This window comes from Globicephala melas, chromosome X, assembly GCF_963455315.2.
Source record: "Globicephala melas chromosome X, mGloMel1.2, whole genome shotgun sequence".
NCBI classification, from domain to species: domain Eukaryota; kingdom Metazoa; phylum Chordata; class Mammalia; order Artiodactyla; family Delphinidae; genus Globicephala; species Globicephala melas.
In genome coordinates this window covers 51097668-51120018 of record NC_083335.1, presented here as the reverse complement: position 1 = coordinate 51120018, position 22351 = coordinate 51097668, and positions in this window count along the sequence as shown.

Sequence of the window (22351 nt, the reverse complement as noted above, 5' to 3'; positions counted from 1 at the left end):
TTACAGGGGTTGTTATGCATGTGTGGGGGCTGGGGGGTGCTTATGCATGTGTGGGGGAAGAGGGCACATGGGAAATATTTGTACCTTCCTCTAAATTTTTCTGTGAATCCTAAATTGCTCTAAAAAATTCCAAAGCCTTAATTAAAAAAAAAAAGAACTAAATAGAAATTTTGGAGTGGAAGAACACAACATCTGAACTGAAAAATTCACTAGAGGGGTTCAACAGCAAATTTCATCAAGCAAAAGAAAGAATCAGCAAACTCAAAGACAGATCATTTGAAATAATACACTCAGAAAAGCAAAAAGAAAAAAGATGGAAAAAGAGTTTAAAAAATCTAAGGGACTTAAGGAATGTCATTTAATGATGCATTATGGGATTCCCACCAGGAGAGAGAAACAGGAAAGGGATGGAAATATTATCTAAAGAAATAATGTCTGAAAACCTCCCTAATGTGAGGAAGGAGCTGAACAACTAGATTCAATAAACTTAATGAGCCCCCAAAGTATGAAATCCACATGGAGAAAATTACAATCAAATTGTGAAGAGTCAAATATAAAAAGAATTTTGAAAGCAGCCAGAGAAAAGTGACTTGTCACACAGAAATAATCCTCCCATAAGACCATCAGTGGATTTTTCCACTAGAAACCTTGAAGTCTGGAATGGAGTGCTACATTCAAGCTGCTGAAAAAAAAGATACCCACAAAGAATAACATACCCAGTAATTGTTCTTTGAAAATGAAGGAGAGATAAAGACTTTCCCAAACAAAAGCTAAGGTCATCATCGTTGGATATGCCTTACAACAAATGTTAAGGGAATTCTTCAAGTTGAAAGAAAATGACACTAAAGCTCAACTTGGAAGAATATAAAAGTGTAAAGCTCACTGGTAAAGGCAAATATACAGACAACTACAGAATACTCTAATAATATAACAATGGTGTGTAAATCACTTTTAATTCAGGTATAGAAGTTAAAAGACAAAAATATAAAAAATCAATGGCTATAACAATATGTTAATGGATACACAATATAAAAAGTTGTAATTCAAGACATCAATGACAAAGTGAGGGAAGGGAGAAGGAAAAGTGTATAGTATTTGTATTATCAGCTTAAAAGTGATTGTTGTAAATAAAAGATATTTTATGTAAGCACATGGTAACCACAAAAAAGTACCCATAAAAGATAAACAAAGGAATCAAAGCAGATCATTTTAAAAAAATCAACAAAATGCAAACAAAGAGAGCAAGAGAGGAAAGAAGACCAAAAGACAAAAAGCTACAAGACAGAAAGAAAACACTAATAAAATTTCAATAGTACATCCTTCCCTACAGATAATTTACTTTAGGTGTAAATGAATTACATTCCCCAATCAAAAGACATAGAGTGGCTTAATGGATTATAAAACAATGACAACAGCAAAAACAACAAGGTCCTACTATATTTTGTCTACAGGGAACTCACGTTAGATTTAAGGATTCATGCAGGCTGAAAGTGAAAGGATAGAAAATGACATTCCTTGGAAATGGTAAGCAAAAGAAAACATGGGTGACCCTACTTACACTAGACAAAATAGTTTTTAAATCAGTAACTCTCACAAGAGACCAAGAATGACATTATACAATGATAAAAGTGTCAACTCATCAGGAAGATATAACAATTCTAAATATATATATATATGTAAGCAAATTCAAAGTACCTAATTATGTGAAGCAAGCATTGACAGAACTAAAGGGAGAATTAAACAGAAACAATGATACTTGGGTATTTCAATACCTCACTTTTAATAATGGATAAAACATTGAGACAGAAGATCAACAAGGAAACAGAGAACTTGAGCAACACTATAGACAAAATGGATCCAACAGACATATACAGAATATTCCACACAACTACAGCAAAATACACATTCTTTTTATACATATATAGAAATTCTCCAGGATGGATCACATGTTAGATTACAAAACAGGTCTTAAAAAATTTACAAAGACTGAAATTGTACCAACTATTTTTCAGACCAGAAAGGAATGAAATTAATAATTAATAGCAGAAGAAAAACTGCAAAATTCACAAATATGTAGAAATTAAACAAAACACTCCTGAATAACCAGTGAATCAAATAAGAAATCAAAGGGGGAATTAGAAAATATCTTGAGGGAAACTAAAATGAAAGCATAACATATCAAAACTTACAGGAAGCACAAAAGAAGTACTAAGAGGGAAATTTATCATGATAAATGTCTATATTAAAAAGAAAGAATTATTTCAGATAAAGAATCTAAATAATAACTCAAGGGACTAGAAAAAATAAAAATGAACTGAGCCCAAATATATCAGAAGGAAGGAAATAGTTAAGACTAGAGTAGAAATAAACAAAATAGAGAATAGAAAACAATAGAAAAAAATCAATGTAACTGAGTTGGATTTCTGACAATATCAGTAAAATTGACAAAAAATTAGATAGGCTAAGAAAACAGGGGAGAAGAACCAAATTTAAGAAATCAGAAATGAAAGAGGAGCCATTCCAAATGATGTCAGAAATAAAAATAATCATAAGAGATTATTGTGAACAACTAAACATCAAAAAATTGGATAATCTAAGAAGAATGAATAAATTCCTCAAAACATGCAGGCTATCAAGACTGAATAATGAAGAAAGAGAAAATCTGAACAGAACCATAACTAGTAAAGAGATTGAACCAGTAATCAAAAGCCTTTTAATGATGAAAAGCCCAGGACCAGATGATTTCGCTGGTGAATTCTATCAAATGTTTAAAGGATAATAAATAACAATAATTTCAAAACTCTTCCAAAAATTGAAGAGAAGGTAATACATCCAAACTCATTTTGTGAGGCCAGCATTACCCTGATAACAAAATCAAAGACACTACAAGAAAAGAAACCTATACATCAATATTCCTGATGAACATAGATGCAAACATTCTCAACAAAATACAAGCAAACCAAATTCAACAGCATATTAAAAAGATCAATCATCAAGAATAACTGGGTTAAGTTCTTGGAATGCAAGGATGTTTCAACACATGAAAATAAGTTGGTGAGATTTACCACATTAACAGAACAAAGTTTTAAAATCATGTGATTATGTCAACAGATACCAAAGAAAGTTGACAAAATTTAATAACCTTTCATGATAAAAAGACTCAACAAAATCACAGCAAGATCCTTTTTGACCCACCTCCTAGAGAAATGGAAATAAAATAAAAAATAAACAAATGGGACCTAATGAAACTTCAAAGCTTTTGCACATCAAACGAAATCATAAACAAGACCAAAAGACAACACTCAGAATGGGAGAAAATATTTGCAAATGAAGCAACTGATAAAGGATTAATCTCCAAAATTTATAAGCAGCTCATGCAGCTCAATAACAAAAACCAAACAACACAATCCAAAAATGGGCAGAATACCTAAGTAGACATTTCTCCAAAGAAGATATACAGATTGCCAACAAACACATGAAAGGATGCTCAACATCACTAATCATTAGAGAAATGCAAATCCAAACTACAATGAGGTATCACCTCACACCAGTCAGAATGGCCATCATCAAAAAATCTACAAACAATAAACGTTGGAGAGGGTGTGGAGAAAAGGGAACCCTCTTGCACTGTTGGTGGGAATGTAAATTGATATAGCCACTATGGAGAACAGTATGGAGGTTCCTTAAAAAACTAGAAAAAGAACTACCATACAACCCAGCAATCTCACTACTGGGCATATACCCTGAGAAAACCATAATTCAAAAAGAGTCATGTACCACAATGTTCACTGCAGCTCTATTTACAATAGCCAGGACATGGAAGCAACCTAAGTGTCCATCGACAGATGAATGGATAAAGAAGATGTGGCACATATATACAATGGAATATTACTCAGCCATAAAACGAAATGAAATTGAGTTATTTGTAGTGAGGTGGATGGACCTAGAGTCTGTCATACAGAGTGAGGTAAGTCAGAAAGAGAAAAACAAATGCCGTATGCTAATACATATATATGGAATCTAAAAAGAAAAAATTGTCATAAAGAACCTAGGGGCAAGATGGGAATAAAGACACAGACCTACTAGAGAACGGACTTGAGGACACGGAGAGGGGGAAGGGTAAGCGGCGACAAAGTGAGAGAGTGGTAGTGTATATATGGACATATATACACTACCAAATGTAAAATGGATAGCTAGTGGGAAGCAGCTGCCTAGCACAGGGAGATCAGCTTGGTGATTTGTGACCAGCTAGAAGGGTGGGATAGAGAGGGTGGGAGGGAGGGAGATGTAAGAGGGAAGAGATATGGGGATATGTGTATATGTATAACTAATTCACTTTGTTACCAAGTAGAAACTAACACACCATTGCAAAGCAATTATACTCCAATAAAAATGTTAAAAAAAATCATGTAGCTTCTGAAAAAAAAATCTACAAACAATAAATGCTGGAGAGGGTGTGGAGGAAAGAGTAACCTCTTGCACTGTTGGTGGAAGTGTAACTTGATATAGCCACTATGGACAACAGTATGGAGGCTCCTTAAAAAACTAAAAATAGAACTACCACAGAACCCAGCAATCCCACTACTGGGCATATACCCTGAGAAAACCAGAATTCAAAAAGAGTCATGTACCCCAATATTCATTGCAGCTCTATTTACAATAGCCAGGACATGGAAGCAACCTAAGTGCCCATCGACAGATGAATGGATAAAAAAGATGTGGCACATATATACAATGGAATATTACTCAGCCATAAAAAGAAACAAAATTGAGTTATTTGTAGTGAGGTGGATGGAACTAGAGTCTGTCATACAGAGTGAAGTAAGTCAGAAAGAGAAAAACAAATACCATATGCTAACACATATATATGGAATCTAAAAAAAAAAAGCTTCTAAAGAACCTAGGGGTAAGACAGGAATAAAGACACAGACCTACTAGAGAATGGACTTGAGGATATGCGGATGAGGAAGTGTAAGCTTTGACAAAGTGAGAGAGAGGCATGGACATATATACACTACCAAACGTAAGGTAGATAGCTAGTGGGAAGCAGCCACATAGCACAGGGAGATCAGCTCTGTGCTTTGTGACCATCTAGAGGGGTGGAATAGGGAAAGTGGGAGGAAGACACATGAGAGAGGGGATATGGGGATATATCTATACGTATAGCTGATTCACTTTGTTATACAGAATAAATTAACACAACATTGTAAAGCAGTTATACTCCAATAAAGTTGTTAAAAAAAAAAGACTCAGCCAGTTAGGAACTGTAGGAAATTGCCTCAGCATCATAAAAGCCATATAGGAAAAAAACCATAGATAACCTTATACTCAACATGGAAAAAATGAAAGTTTTTCCTCTAAGAACAGGAAATAGGCACGGATGCCCACTCTCCCCATTTATTTTCAACATAGTATTGGAAGCCCTAACCACAGCAATTAGGCAAGGAAAAGGAATGAAATGTAACCAAATCTGAAAGAAAGAAGAAAATTACCTCTGCTCACAGCTTATATGACCTATATGTAGCAAAAACTAAATACTCCACCAAAAAAATATTAGCACCAATAAACAAATTCAGGAAAGTTGCTAGATACAAAATCAACTTTAAAAAATCATTTGCATTTCTATACACTAATAACAAACAATCTAAGAGGAAATTAAGAAAACAAGCCAGTTTACAACAGCATCAAAAAGAATAAAATACTTTGGAATAAACTTAACCAAGGCAGACGAGGGGAAGATGACGGAAGAGTAAGACGCGGAGATCACCTTCCTCCCCACAGATACACCAGAAATATATCTACACGTGGAACAACTTCTAGAGAACACCTACTGAACGCTGGCAGAAGACCTCAGACCTCCCAAAAGGCAAGAAATTCCCCACGTACCTAGAGAGGGCAAAAGAAAAAAGAATAAACAGAGACAAAAGGATAGGGACGGGACCTGCACCAGTGGGAGGGAGCTGAGAAGGAGGAAAGGTTTCCACACACTAGGAAGACCCTTTGCAGGCGGAGACAGCGGGTGGCAGAGGGGGAAAGCTTCAGAGCCGTGGAGGAGAGCACAGCAACAGGGGTGCGGGGGGCAAAGCGGGGAGATTCCCGCACAGCGGATTGGTGCTGACCAGCACTCACCAGTCCGAGAGGCTTATCTACTCACCCGCGGGGGAAGGCAGGGTTGGGAGCCGAGGCTCGGGCTTTGCTCGGAGCACAGGGAGAGGACTGGGGTTGGTGGCGTGGGGTTAGTGCACCACGGCTAGCCGGGAAGGAGTCCGGGGAAAAGTCTGGACCTGCCAAAGAGGCAAGAGACTTTTTCTTCCCTCTTTGTTTCCTGGTGCGTGAGGAGAGGGGATTAAGAGTGCTGCTTAAAGCAGCTCCAGAGACAGGCGTGAGCCGTGGCTAAAAGCACGGACCCCAGAGATGGGCATGAGATGCTAAGGCTGCTGCTGCTGCCACCAAGAAGCCTGTGTGCGAGCACAGGTCACTATCCACACCCCCTTTCCAGGGAGCCTGTGCAGCTCGCCACTGCCAGGGTTCCGGGATCCAGGGACAACTTGCCTGGGAGAACGCACGGTGCGCCTCAGACTGGTGCAACGTCATGCCTGCCTCTGTCGCTGCAGACTCGCCCCGCACTCCGTGCCCCTCCCTCCCCACCAGCCTGAGTGAGCCAGAGTTCCTGAAGCAGCTGAACCTTTAACCCCGTCCTCTCTGAGCGAAGAACAGACCCCCTCCAGCGACCTACACACAGAGTCGGGGCCAAATCCAGAGCTGAGCCCTGGGAGCTGTGAGAACAAAGAAGAGAAAGGGAAATCTCTCCCAGCAGCCTCAGAAGCAGCGGATTAAAGCTCCACAATCAACATTATGTACCCTGCAACTGTGGAATACATGAATAGACAACGAATCATCCCAAATTGAGGAGGTGGACTTTGAGAGCAAGATTTAGGATTTTTTCCCTTTTCCTCTTTTTGTGAGTGTGTATGCTTCTTTGTGAGATTTTGTCTGTATAGCTTTGCTTCCACCATTTGTCCTAATGTTCTATTCATCTTTTTCTTTTTTTAATTTCTTTTCCTAATTTTTTTTATTTTAATAAATTTATTATATTTTATCTTACTTTATTTTATTTTACTTTATCTTCTATCTTTCTTTCTTTTTTCCTTCCTTCCCTCCTTCCTTCCTTCCTCCCTCCCTCCCTCTGTTCTTTCTTTCTTTCTTTCTTTCTTCCTTTATTTCATTCTTTCGTTCTTTCTTTCTTCTTCTACTAATTCTTTCTTTCTAATTTTTCTACCTTTTATTCTGAGACGTGTGGATGAAAGGCTCTTGGTGCTGCAGCCAGGAGTCAGTGCTGCGCCTCTGAGGTGGGAGAGCCAACTTCAGGACACTGGTCCAGAAGAAACCTCCCAACTCCACATAATCTCAAATGGCGAAAATCTCCCAGAGATATCCATCTCAACACCAGCACCCAGCTTCACTCAAAGACCAGCAAGCTACAGTGCTGGACACCCTATGCCAAACAAGTAGCAAGACAGGAACACAACCCCACCCATTAGCAGACAGGCTGCCTAAAATCATAATAAGTCCACAGACACCCCAAAACACAGCACCAGACATGGACCTGCCCACCAGAAAGACAAGATCCAGCCTCATCCACCAGAACACAGGCACTAGTCCCCTCCACCAGGAAGCCTACACAACCCACTGAACCAACCTTAGCCACTGAGGACAAACACCAAAAACAACGGGAACTACGAACCAGCAGCCTGCAAAAAGGAGACCCCAAACACAGTACGATAAGCAAAATGAGAAGACAGAAATACACACAGCAGATGAAGGATCAAGATAAAAACCCACCAGACCTAACAAATGAAGAGAAAATAGGCAAAAGAAAAAGAATTCAGAATAATTATAGTAAAGATGATCCAAAATCTTGGAAATAGATTAGACAAAATGCAAGAAACATTTAACAAGAACCTAGAAGAAATAAAGATGAAACAAACAACAATGAACAACACAATAAATGAAATTGAAAATCTTCTAGATGGGATCAATAGCAGAATAGCTGAGGCAGAACAATAGATAAGTGACCTGGAAGATAAAATAGTGGAAATAACTATTGCAGAGAAGAATAAAGAAAAAATAATGAAAAGAATTGAGGACAGTCTCAGAGACCTCTAGGACAACATTAAACACACTAACATTCGAATTATAGGGGTTCCAGAAGAAGAAGATAAAAAGAAAGGAACTGAGAAAATGTTTGAAGAGATTATAGTTGAAAACTTCCCTAATATGGGAAAGGAAATAGTTAATCAAGTCCAGGAAGCACAGAGAGTCCCATACAGGATAAATCCAAGGAGAAATATGCCAAGCCTCATATTAATCAAACTGTCAAAAATTAAATACAAAGAAAGCATATTAAAAACAGCAAGGGAAAGACAATATATAACACACAAGGGAATCCCCATAAGGTTAACAGCTGATCTTTCAGCAGTAACCCTGCAAGCCATAAGGGAGTGGCAGGACATACTTAAAGTGATGAAGGAGAAAAGCCTGCAACCAAGATTACTCTACCCAGCAAGGATCTCATTCAGATTTGGTGGAGAAATTAAAACATTTACAGACAAGCAAAAGCTGAGAGAGTTCAGCACCACCAAAGCAGCTAAAGGAACTTCTCTAGGAAGGAAACACAAGAGAAGGAAAAGACCTACAATAACAAACCCAAAACAATTAAGAAAATGGGAGTAGGAACATACACATCGATAATTACCTTAAATATAAATGGACTAAATGCTCCCACCAAAGGACACAGATTGGCTGAATGGATACAAAAAGAAGACCCATATATATGCTGTCTACAAGCGACCCACTTCAGACCCAGAGAAACATAGACTGAAAGTAAGGGGATGGAAAAAGATATTCCATGAAAATGGAAACCAAAAGAAAGCTGGAGTAGAAATTCCCATATCAGACAAAATAGCCTTTAAAATATAGGCTATTAGAAGAAATAAAGAAGGACACTACATAATGCTCAAGTGATCAATACAAGAAGAAGATATAACAATTGTAAATATTTATGCACCCAACATAGGAGCACCTCAATACATAAGGCAAATACTAACAGCCATAAAAGGGGAAACCAACAGTAACACATTCATAGTAGGGGACTTTAACACTCCACTTTCACCCATGGACAGATCATCCAAAATGAAAATAAATAAGGAAACACAAGCTTTAAATGATACATGAAACAAGATGGACTTAATTGATATTTATAGCTCATTCCACACGAAAACAACAGAATACACATTTTTCTTAAGTGTTCATGGAACATTCTCCAGGATAGATCATATCTTGGGTCACAAATCAAGCCTTGGTAGATTTAAGAACTTTGAAATTGTATCAAGTATCTTTTACGACCACAACGCTATGAAACTAGATATCAGTTACAGGAAAAGTTCTGTAAATAATACAAACACATGGAGGCTAAACAATAAACTACTTAATAACGAAGTGACCACTGAAGAAACCAAAGAGGAAATAAAAAAATACCAAGAAACAAATGACAAGGGAGACACGACGACCCAAACTTATGGGATGCAGCAAAAGCAGTTCTAAGTTTATAGCAATACAATCCTACCTTAAGAAACAGGAAACATCTCGAATAAACAATCTAACTTCGCACCTGAAGCAACTAGAGAGAGAAGAACAAAAAAAACCCCAAAGTTAGCAGAAGGAAAGAAAACATAAAGATAAGATCAGAAATAAATGAAATAGAAATGAAGGAAACAATAGCAAATATCAATAAAACTAAAAGTTGGTTCTTTGAGAAGATAAAAAAAATTGATAAACCATTAGCCAGACTCATCAAGAAAAAAAGGGAGAAGACTCAAATCAATAGAATTAGAAATGAAAAAGGAGAAGTAACAACTGACACTGCAGAAATACGAAAGATCATGAGATATTACTACAAGCAACACTATGCCAATAAAATGGACAACCTGGAAGAAATGGACAAATTCTTAGAAAGGCACAACCTGACAAGACTGAATCAGGAAGAAGTAGAATATATGAACAGACCAATCACAAGCACTGAAATTGAAACTGTGATTAAAAATCTTCCAACAAAAAAAGCCCAGGACCAGATGGCTTCACAGGCGAATTCTATCAAACATTTAGAGAAGAGCTAACACCTATCCTTCTCAAACTCTTCCAAAATATAGCAGAGGGAGGAACACTCCCAAACTCATTCTACGAGGCCACAATCACCCTGACACCAAAACCAGACAAGGATGTCACAAAGAAAGAAAACTACAGGCCAATATCACTGATGAACATAGATGCAAAAATCCTCAAAACAATACTAGCACACAGAATCCAACAGCACATTAAAAGGATCATACCCCTTGATCAAGTGGGGTTTATTCCAGGAATGCAAGGATTCTTCAATATATACAAATCAATCAATGTGATATTAACAAATTGATGGAGAAAAACCATATGATCATCTCAATAGATGCAGGGAAAGCTTTCAACAAAATTCAACACCCATTTATGATAAAAACCCAGCAGAAAGTAGGCATAGAGGGAACTTTCCTCAACATAATAAAGGCCATATATGACAAACCCACAGCCAACATCATTCTCAATGGTGAAAAACTGAAAGCCTTTCCACTAAGATCAGGAACAAGACAAGGTTGCCTACTCTCACCACTCTTATTCAACATAGTTTTGGAAGTTTTAACCACAGCAATCAGAGAAGAAAAGGAAATAAATGGAATCCAAATCAGAAAAGAAGAAGCAAAGCTGTCACTGTTTGCAGATGACATGATACTATACATAGAGAATCGTAAAGATGCTACCAGAAAATTACTAGAGCTAATCAATGAATTTGTTCAAGTAGCTGGTTACAAAATTAATGCATGGAAATCTCTGGCATTCCTATACACTAATGATGAAAAATCTGAAAGTGAAATCAGGAAAACACTCGCATTTACCACTGCAACAAAAAGAATAAAATATCTAGGAATAAACCTACTTAAGGGGACAAAAGACCTGTATACAGAAAATTATAAGACACTAATGAAAGAAATTTAAGATGATACAAATAGATGGAGAGATATACCATCATCTTGGATTGGAAGAATCAATATTGTGAATATGACTCTACTATCCAAAGCAATCTATAGATTCAATGCAATCCCTATCAAACTACCACTGGCATTTTTCACAGAACAAGAACAAAAAATTTCGCAATTTGTATGGAAACAGAAAAGACCCCGAATAGCCAAAGCAATCTTGAGAAAGAAAAGCAGAGCTGGAGGAATCAGGCTCCCTGACTTCAGACTGTAGTACAAAGCTACAGTAATCAAGACAGTATGGTACTGGCACAAAAACAGAAAGATAGGTCAATGGAACAGGATAGAAAGCCCAGAGATAAACCCATGCACATATGGTCACCTTATCTTCGATTTAGGAGGCAGGAATGTACAGTGGAAAAAGAACAGCCTCTTCAATAAATGGTGCTGGGAAAACTGGACAGGTACATGTAAAAGTATGAGATTAGATCACTCCCTAACACCATACACAAAAATAAGCTCAAAATGGATTAAAGACGTAAATGTAAGGTCAGAAATGATCGAACTCTTGGAGGAAAATATAGGCAGAACACCCTATGACATAAATCACAGCAAGATCCTTTTTGACCCACGTGCTAGAGAAATGGAAATAAAAACAAAAATAAACAAATAGGATCTAATGAAACTTCAAAGCTTTTGCACAGCAAAGGAAACCATAAACAAGACCAAAAGACAACACTCAGAGTGAGAGAAAATATTTGCAAATGAAGCAACTGACAAAGGATTAATCTCCAAAATTTATATGCAGCTCATGCAGCTCAAAAACAAAAAAACAAACAACCCAATCGAAAAATGGGCAGAAGACCTAAATAGAAATTTCTCCAAAGAAGATATACCGACTGCCAAAAAACAATGAAAGAACGCTCAACATCATTAATCATTAGAGAAATGCAAATCAAAGCTACAATGAGGTATCATCTCACACCAGACAGAATGGCCATCATCAAAATATCTAGAAACAATAACTGCTGGAGAGGGTGTGGAGAAAATGGAACATTCTTGCACTTCTGGTGGGAATGTGAACTGGTACTGCCTCTATGGAGAACAGTATGGAAGTTCCTTAAAAAACTACAAATAGAACTACCATACGACCCAGCAATCCCACTACTGGGCATATATCCTGAGAAAACCATAATTCAAAAAGAGTCATGTACCAAAATGTTCATTGCAGCTCTATTTACAATAGCCCAGAGATGGAAACAACCTAAGTGTCCATCATCAGATGAATGGATAAAGAAGATGTGGCACATATAATCAATGGAATATTACTCAGCCATAAAACAAAATGATATTGAGTTATTTGTAGTGAGGTGGATAGACCTAGAGTCTGTCATACAGAGTGAGGTAAGTCAGAAAGAGAAAGGCAAATACTGTGTGCTAACACATGTATATGGAATTTAAGAAAAAAAATGTCATGAAGAACCTAAGGGTAAGACAGGAATAAAGACACAGACCTAGTAGAGAATGGACTTGAGGATATGGGGAGGGCAAAGGGTAAGCTGTGACAAAGAGAGAGAGAGGCATGGACATATATACACTACCAAACTTAAGGTAGATAGCTAGTGGGAAGCAGCCACATAGCACAGGGAGATCAGCTCGGTGCTTTGTGACCGCCTGGATGGGTGGGATAAGTTGTGTGGGAGGGAGGGAGACGCAAGAGGGAAGAGATATGGGAACATATGTATATGTATAACTGATTCACTTTGTTATAAAGCAGAAACTAACACACCATTGTAAAGCAATTATACTCCAATAAAGATGCTAAAGAAAAAAAAAAAAAAAACTTAACCAAGGCAGGTAAAGATCTGTATATTGAAGGCTACAAAACATTAATGAAAGGAATGAAATAAAACAGAAATAAATGGAAAAACATACCTTGTTCATGGATCAGCATATTTAATATTGTTAAAATGTCCATACTACCCAAGCAATCTACAGATTCAATGCAATCTGCACCAAAATTTCAATGTCATTTTTTTCAGAAATATAAAAAGCAATTCTGAAATTCATATAGAATCAGAAAAGACCCAAAATAGAAAAAACCATCTTGAGAAAGAATAACAAAGCTGGAGGCATTGCACATTCCCATTTCAAAATATCTTATGAGGCTATAGTAATTAAAACACTATGATACTGGCATAATACCAGACACATAGATCAATGGAACAGAATCAAGAACCCAGAAATAAACTCACACAAATTCTTTCAACTACTTTTTGACAAAGATTCCAAGAACATTCAATAAAGAAAGGATAATCTCTCCAATAAATGATGTTGTGATAACTGGATGTCCATGTGTAAAAGAATGAAATTGAAAAAAAAAGAATGAAATTGGATGCTTATCTTATAACAGACACAAAAATGAAGTCAAAGTGGAACAAGACTAAAATGTAAGGCTTGAAACCATAAAGTTCCCAGGAGAAAGCAGAGAGGAAAACCTTCTTTATATTGGTCTTGGCAGTGATTTCTTGGATGTGATGCCAAAAGCACAGGCAACAAAAGCCTACATAGGTAAGTGGGGTTACATCAAACAAAAAAGTTTATGCATGGCAAAAGACACAATTAATAAAATGAAAAGGCAATTTGTACAATGGGGAAAATATTTGCAAACCATATATCTGATGAAGGGTTAAAATCCACAATATATAAGGGACTCTTAGAACTCAATGGCAAAAATCAAATAACATCATTAAAAAATGGGAAAAGTGTGTGAATAGACAATTCTCTAAAGAACACATTCAAATGGTCAACTCATATATGAAAAGGTGCTTAACATCACTATTCTTCAGGGAAATGCAAATCAAAACCACAATGAGACATCACCTCACACTTGTTAGGTTGGCTATTTTGTTTTAAAAGATTTTTTTGATGAGGATAATTTTTAAAGTCTTTATTGAATTTGTTACTATATAGCTTCTGTTTTAATTTTTGGTTTTTTGGCCACGAGGCATGTGGGATCTTGTCTCCCCAAAGAGAGATAGAACCCACACCCCCTGCATTGGAGGCAAAGCCTTAACAACTGGACCGCCAGGGAAGTCCCAGGTTGGCTATTATTTAAAAAACAAAATATATCAACTGTTGGAGGATGTTGAGAAAAGACAACCCTTGTATAATGTTGGTGGGAATGTAAATTAGTGCAGCCACTATGGAAAGCAATATGGAGAGTCCTGAAAAAATTAAAAATAAAACTGCCATATGACCTAATAATCCTCCTTCTGGGTATATATCCAAAAGATCTTGAAGAGGCATCTGAACTCTCATTTTCACTGCATTATCCACACTAGGTAAAACATGGATGCAACCTAAATGTCCATCAATGAATGAATGGATATAGAAGACAATATATGTGTGTGTATACACACACATACCCAAAGGCATATTATTCAGCCTTACAGTAGAAAGAAATCCTGCCGTTTGTAATAACATGGATGAACCTGGAGGATATTATCCTAAATGAAATAAGCCAGACACAGAACATGATATCACTTATATGAGGAATCTAAAATAGTTAAACTCATAGAAGCAGATTGTAGAATAAGGGCTGGAGGAAAGGGGAAATGGGAAGTTGCTGTTCAATGTATATAAAATTTCAGTCATGCAAGATGAAAAAGTTTTAAAGGTATGTTGTGTAACACTGTGCTTATAGTTTAAAATACTGTAATGGGTATGCAGTATCTAGCTATACTATTTCTTACAGTTGCTTGTGAATCTTCAATTATCTCAAAATAAAAATATTAAGTTAAAAAGTCATAAGCTATTAAATTAGTAGTTTAGTAAAGATCAGGTTGTAAATGGACTGAAAGAGAGAAAAAAAAAGATATAATGAGTGGAGTTGAGCAGGATATACTAAATGATAAGGAGATTATGGTCTGAAAGGGGTAAGTCTAAGTACAGGAAATAAAAGCTGAAAGAATATGATGCCATGTGATCTTGTTTGTTGGTGATTGTTGTGTTTTGGGGACAGGTGCTTTCCAAGATAGTATGTGTAAGAGTTGACCAGCTGAAGTAAAATAATTGTGAGGTTGAGGAGATGAATGAGCTATCAACATGGATGTTAAATTGTCTGAATATGATAACAAATGAGAGAATAGAGATGAAGGACACAATAAAATTCTGGTGCGATTTTTCACTCAACAGAAATGAATTTATGCATGTATTCTATTCTATTTAATGCAATACTATTTTTATTTTTTTTAAGCGTATACATTATTTTAGTTTGTTTTTTGGTAGTCAAAACAAGCAACATGGCAAGACACAGCTGATTTTCAAAATCTACATTTATGACATTTGGTTTATAGTGCATTCCTTGGAGGTATATTCTTAGCAGTTTGCAAACTAATCAAAGGACTGCAGTAATACATGGCCTTTTTCAAAATTTGGATTCTAGTTAACTAAGAATATTTGAGAACATGGGTCAAACATAATTGTAGAAAAAAATATTTTTGATTTAGTGAAGCATTTATATATACATATATGTTTATATATACATATATATTTAAAATCACCCTTTACTCAGTATTCCTTAAACTAGAAAACACCCAACCAATTAGAAGAGGAGCAAATAATGATGAGGATTCTTTTCTTTTTCTTTTTCTTTTTTTTTTAACAATGTGGATTATAAGAGCTATCTATCTGTTTATTGATTTCTCGGCACATTTTAGTGGGTCATAATTTGAAAGACACTTCACTGCTCTTTACATTAGTCTCACCTTAGGGAAGTCATAGGCATCTGCTTGCATGTTACTGCTTTGAAGCAAAAAGGAAAAACAGAATTAGCCAATTGTAAGAAGTATCTTGGACAATTAAAATAGAAAACCAGAATGAATTATTTGTCAAGCTACTTAATGAGTAACAAAACACTTCCTTTAATTAACTTATGCATTCTTTCAACAAATGTTGTTGAATATTTACTATGCTATAGGTACAATAGTATACCAAACAGACAAAAAAATATTTTACTTTCATATAGCTTACACTCTAATACAGGAAAGTTCATTCATAAAGATTTTAAATAATGACACAGTATACCACTGAATTTATGTAGATATTTTAGGCAGTATGAAATATGGTAGTTAAAAAAAAAACGGTGTGTACTTTGAAGCAAACAGAGAAAACTCTGTGAAAGAAGTGAGATTTACCTGGGCCTTTAAAGGAATATTGAATCATTTTTTTCTGGGTATAGTTTTTAGTTAATATGCTGGAAATAAATTCATAAATGGTTTCACTGTGCTTTCCAAGATTATTAACAGATAGTGTACAATGAAATAATCTAATCTAAAAGTTCACTAAGGTGTGTGAAAAAATGCAATTTTTTGCTAATTGTCATTCTGGCTGTACTGTGACCTCTTCAAAAGTAAAGGTCTCCTCTAATTCATATATGCATTCCCCCCAGCCCCCACTGGCACATATTAGGCACTCAGATATTTGTTAAATTAAGTTTATTTTCTTCCTTGTTCAGAGAAATTTTTCCAATCTAAGGCTAAGACTTTTTGATAGAAAAAAACTGAATCATTTCCCATGTTCTTTCTTCTTTAAAGAATTGCCTAACTCAGAGTCCAGATCATTTATTTTCCTTATTTTAGTTAAATGTCAAATGTATAGATGAAATACTTGAATAATTTCATGACTCTGAATTTCTTGTTCAATAATCTTCACATTTCACTCTAAGGTACTAACCAAGCATCAGGAGAATAAAAAGACCCGGCACTATAGGTACTCATGGAGCAAGAACAGAACCATAACACTAGGTCCTCTTTGAGGAAGGCAGTAAACTCTCACTTGAGATTTATTCTTTTTCTAACTGTGCTGAATGCCCTCTAGCCACTATTTCACAACTCTCAATTTAATCAAACTTTAACTTCCATCATCTGGGAAATTTCAGAATGTGTTCTGCAATGGGTTTGGGGAGCTAAGAAGCACAGAAATTATCCTCATCACCATTACCAAAGAATTGTGAAATCATAGCATCAGAATGCACTGCAAGAAGTTATCTAGATCTCTAGACAACTCTGTGCCTCCTAGTTTTTCACTCCTTGCAGAATCAATCAACACCTACCCACGATTTTCATAACAGATGTCTAGGCGACCTGGGACTTGAGCTACTCAAAAGTCACTAACATTTTGTAAGGAGTTACTTACTAAAGCAAAGCTTGCTAATAGGAAGAGTTATCAAAATCCACAGTCAAGATAGGTCAAAATTGCAAGCTCTCTCAGTGTGTTGCCTGCAGATACTTCCCTGTAACATTGTTGTAAGAGAGATTGTTAGCGTTGTGCTAAATAAATTATATATGAGCGTCACAACATTTTTCTATAACACACACACAAACACACACCCCTCCCCTTGGTTTTTACCACTCTACTAGGAATAAATATATATTCTCTGTTATGGTGGGAGAAAATACCTTTCATGTAAGAATCCTTTACCTGCTAATTAAGAATCAAGTCATTCCTTGAATGTTTCCAAGTATAAAAATATACAGTTTTATCTGGCCATGTTAGCAGATTGATAAAGCAGAAGCAGAATCCTTTGCTGCAAAGTAACAGATTCATCTGATTTGTGCTAAAGGAGTAAGTTGAATTTCACCAGTATATGAAGAATAGGTTATACCTTACTCTGTGCAGAAACAATGAGAGCAAGTCTTGATGTCTAATTGAATCATATTTAATCTTAGCCAATTTTATCTGAGGGACTTGAGGTCTAATTACCTAGATCCTTGATCTGTATGTAAACTATAAATTATAAACCCTATCTATAATGGATACTGAGTGCACAGTTCATGGCACATAGGCATTGAATAAAAAAATTGCTATTCATTTTATGTTCATTATCATCACAGTAGGCAGAAAAATGTTATGACAAACTTTATTTTTATTTTTTTGTGTATGTGATAATTTTAAAAAGTGGCCGTTACTCCCTTTTCTAGCTCTTATCTCTTTCTCACACTCATTAGTTCTAACCCCAAAGCTAACAGAGTCATTTTGATTAATCATAAAAACATTGCTTTAAGAGCCCCTTACTATTAGTTGAAATAAAAATATCAAAGCATACAACTTTCCAATCTGAGAATTTGAGTTATAAAATCAAGTGATTTAAATTGATACAGACAAAAGAAAACTTCCTAAGCTGCTAAAACTGTGGAGGAGTTGAACCTTGGCCTTAGTTTTGGAAATCAAACAATTGGAAACTTTTCAGTAGGTTTGACTTTTGTATGATCAACTAGATGCTTTTAGAAGAAAAAAATATATTTTTCTATTTGCTTCATTTTATGATCCAAATACATGCTCATGAAGTAGATGTGTTCTACATAGTAATAGGTCATAGAGGCATTGATCAGAGTGCAGGAAATAGGAAAAAATAGAGCATCTAACTGCATATTTATATACCCAAGGTAAATGAGAACTTGATTATGAGAATGGGGGGAACATGATATCATTTTAGACTTTACAAATCTCTTTGATTTAATTTTGTATGAGTCACTGTATTTTATCCTTGACAGATAATAACCCAATCACATCTCTTTTATTATCCTGGGAGGCCTCAGGATTTGGGATATTAAAAATAGAGAAAGTATAAAAAACCTGGTAAGTAGATGCAAACCCCCTAATGGTTTAGCTTGTCATTTTTTTTCTCTTTCCTGTCTGAGACACAGAGATGCAACTATATGCATTATCAAAAAATTAAATCAAAAATTAAAACATCGGGGAGTCTGAATGTCTGCTTCCAGTGACACAACACTTAGTCAATATCGTTTGGTTTTGCTTAGGGAGCCTGTGTTTCCCTGCACTTTGTAACCATCTCTGTGTCAAATTACATCTAAAATAGAAAGAGACCATATGAAAGGAATGTTTGGTAAAGTGAGCAATGCATCTTGGAACCTCCTTCTCAAGTTCCATTTAATCTGATCATCAATAAAATATACACTATGCATCTTTATTCTTAATCATCACTCATTCTCCTCCTCCACCTCTACATCCAATTGATCTTTTACTATACTTTTTAAAGGAAACACAGCTGTTATGATTGATGAAGGTAAAAAGATTTTCAGTTACATTGAAAATAACAGGACTTCCCTGTTGGCACAGTGGTTAAGAATCCGCCTGCCAATGTAGGGGACACAGGCTCCATCCCTGGTCCGGAAAGATCTCACATGCCGTGGACAACTAAGTCCTTGTGCTCTAGAGCCCATGTGCCGCAAATACTGAGCTCACGTGCCACAACTACTGAGCCCGAGTGCCACAACTACTGAAGCCCGCATGCCTAGAGCCCGTGCTCTGTGACAAGAGAAGCCACCTCAATGAGAAGTCTGCACACCACAATGAAGAGTAGCCCCCACTCTCCACAACTAGAGAAAACCTGCACACAGAAAGAAAGAACTCAGCCAAAAGTAAATAAATAAATTTATTTTTTAAAAAAGAAAATAACATATAAATGCAGAAAGTTTAAATGATTCTTAAAACAGGATTTATGATTTCAATTGGGAAAGAAATAACAGTAACAATGTCAAGGTGACAACTGAGTAAAAATTTTTTAACCTAAGGGGTGCTTGAACAACATGAAAAGATATTCAAACAAAAAGTTCAATCTCCATCCGACTTGTGATTTTTAGTGGAGCAAACCACTAATCCCCAAGTAAAGTAGAGGCACTGCTGAGCATTTGGAAATGTATTGGCTGTCTCATTTATCTATGTGCTTCCAGTTAGCATCATTCCACGATGTTTTCATAAAAAAGAGGAAGAGAAATATTGTCATGACCTTTGCACCCAAAATACATATTTCTGAGGATCAGTCTGACCAGAATAGTGAAATAGTGAATGACTTTCACTACCCTGTTTTAAAATGTATACAATACATATATGAACCACACTTGAATTCCTGTTCAATCATTAAAATCTGACATCAAGAGGTAGAATCTTTCCCCTTAGTTCAGGAGTTCTTTCTGGATAACTGACCTGCCGTACAGATTTCCAGTGATTAACCAATGAAAGAGGAAAAGAGATGTCACAACTATTTATCTCTGTTATCAAAGAAGAAAGACAAATTCTCCTCTATTTTACTTCAGCTGAATAAACTTTATTTTGGTATTTTCCTCCCTCCTTCCACTCATATTTTCCTTGCTTCCTTCCTTCCTTCCTTGCTTCCTTCCTGCCTTCAGCACTTATTGAGTACCTCCTTGATATCAAGCATTGTGACAGGAGAAGGAAGAATAAGGAATGGGGAGCCAAAATGAGCACAGTGTTTCATGTAGCTGACCATCTTGTTAGGGGAAATGACATTAATAAAATTATCACACCAATAAATATAAAATTAGAGCTGTGAAAACTGGTATGAAGGAGAGCAAGGTAGTGTTGTGGGAACATATAATAGGAATTTAACCTAGTCAGAAAGCCCAGGGAAGGTTTCCTCAAGGAAATTTTACTGGAGTCCAGAAACAAAGGAGAAGTACAAGTTAAATAGGTAAAGAAGAGAAGGGATATTCAGAAGAGTGCAAACCCAGTGAAGGAGAGAACCTGACTTAGAGGGGTCAGGGTGAAGGAAGCCATGAAGTACAGTACTTAACTATAAAGAACAGCTGGTGGAATATATACAGAGTTAGGGGAAATATACTGAAGTGAAAACAGAGTCTAAAATAGATGTGAAACACAACACAGTGATTTAAAAATCAGTTTTATAAAATCAATCTTAGTAATTATTTGTGCAAATATTTTAACATTTGCATTTCATTGTTATTGAACCATTTCTGTGATTATGCATGATTATTCAATAAATACTCTCTAGACAGTATGAGCCATCTGTTTAAAATTAAAGGTTGGATAGATATTCCTAACTTATCAACTAAATGTTTCATTTTCATACACACACATTCACACAAACACACACACACCATACACATTCATATGTCGATTTAGGAGATGAGTAACAGGTTTTATAATTATTTCCATGGTATTACTTGTTAATTAATTATCTATCCAATATCCCTTGCTCTTGTGTTATTTCTATTCCAACTTTCCAATTAAAACAATGTTAAAGAATGTGTAAGTAAACAAATATTTATTGGCAGCTTAAACTTGTCCTAATTAGCATGAAGAAATACAGTTGTTATAGCTTTTGAATAAAATGGTAAATTAATTTAAGCTAAAAACATATGATAGATCCTTGGAGTGGTAGGCATGTAAAACGTAAAACCTTAAATGCAAATTTATAATTTGATTCCAGTCTCACTTTGCAACTTTCCTATTGAGTGCTTGGAAGAACAGCTTCTAGAAGCCTCTGAGGACTCTGTTCCCTCCAAGGGTTGATATAAGAGAGGACTGCAGAATGTGATGGTTTCCCTTACTGTGCTCTAGATGGTTCTTTTCTTTGCATCCCTCTGGGCTTGAGAGTCACAGCTTAAATCTTTCATGTTATTAGACAGTGACTTGAACATGAAATAATCATCTGTCTAAGGGTTTATAATCATATTTAACAATGACTGAATTCAATCACAACTAACCACAAAATCTTTTTTATATTGGGATGTCTTAATGCTCAGCTTCATTTTTAGATTTGATTTATAAATACAGAAGTGTATTTTACCCCTTTCATTGATTTATTATTTTCTGATAGCCCCATGTTCATGTTGTAGATGGTTTCATGTAAAAGCGCCAGTGGATGGGTATTAATTCTTATTAGATTTTGGATTTACCACATTTCAAAGGAAATGATATGTTGATCAAAGCAGAAACAAAGTCGCCTTTTAATCCCTAGCATAATAACTAAAAGTATCCTTCACCTTGAAACACTAAGTTCTGAATCACATCCAAAGGAAAATAAATTATAGACTAAAAACTTCTACAAATAAGATTCAAAATATTTTCCCAGATAAATTATTAAATTGAAAGCTCGCTGGAATAGATGGCTGTCAGACATTTAAGAAGGAGAAAAGGAAATCTAACCATAGAAAGGAAATGTTTAACCAAGGTCTAATTTGCAAGACTAGAAGAGAAAGCCTTAATGCTACAGAAACAACAAGCCAAAAGGTTCTCAGTCAAAATCTATTCCAATTCACAAAATATGTTTTAATCAAGGCCGTTGGCTTGAAGTTTAAATATTACTCTAAATCTTCCAGGTTTTTATAGCCATAGATAGGCTATATTCTCCACTACATGAACTTGTCTTTTTATTTTAATATCAATCTTTTAGTTTATGGCTCCCAAGATAAAGAGAAATTTGGACTCTTGAAATGAGGGAA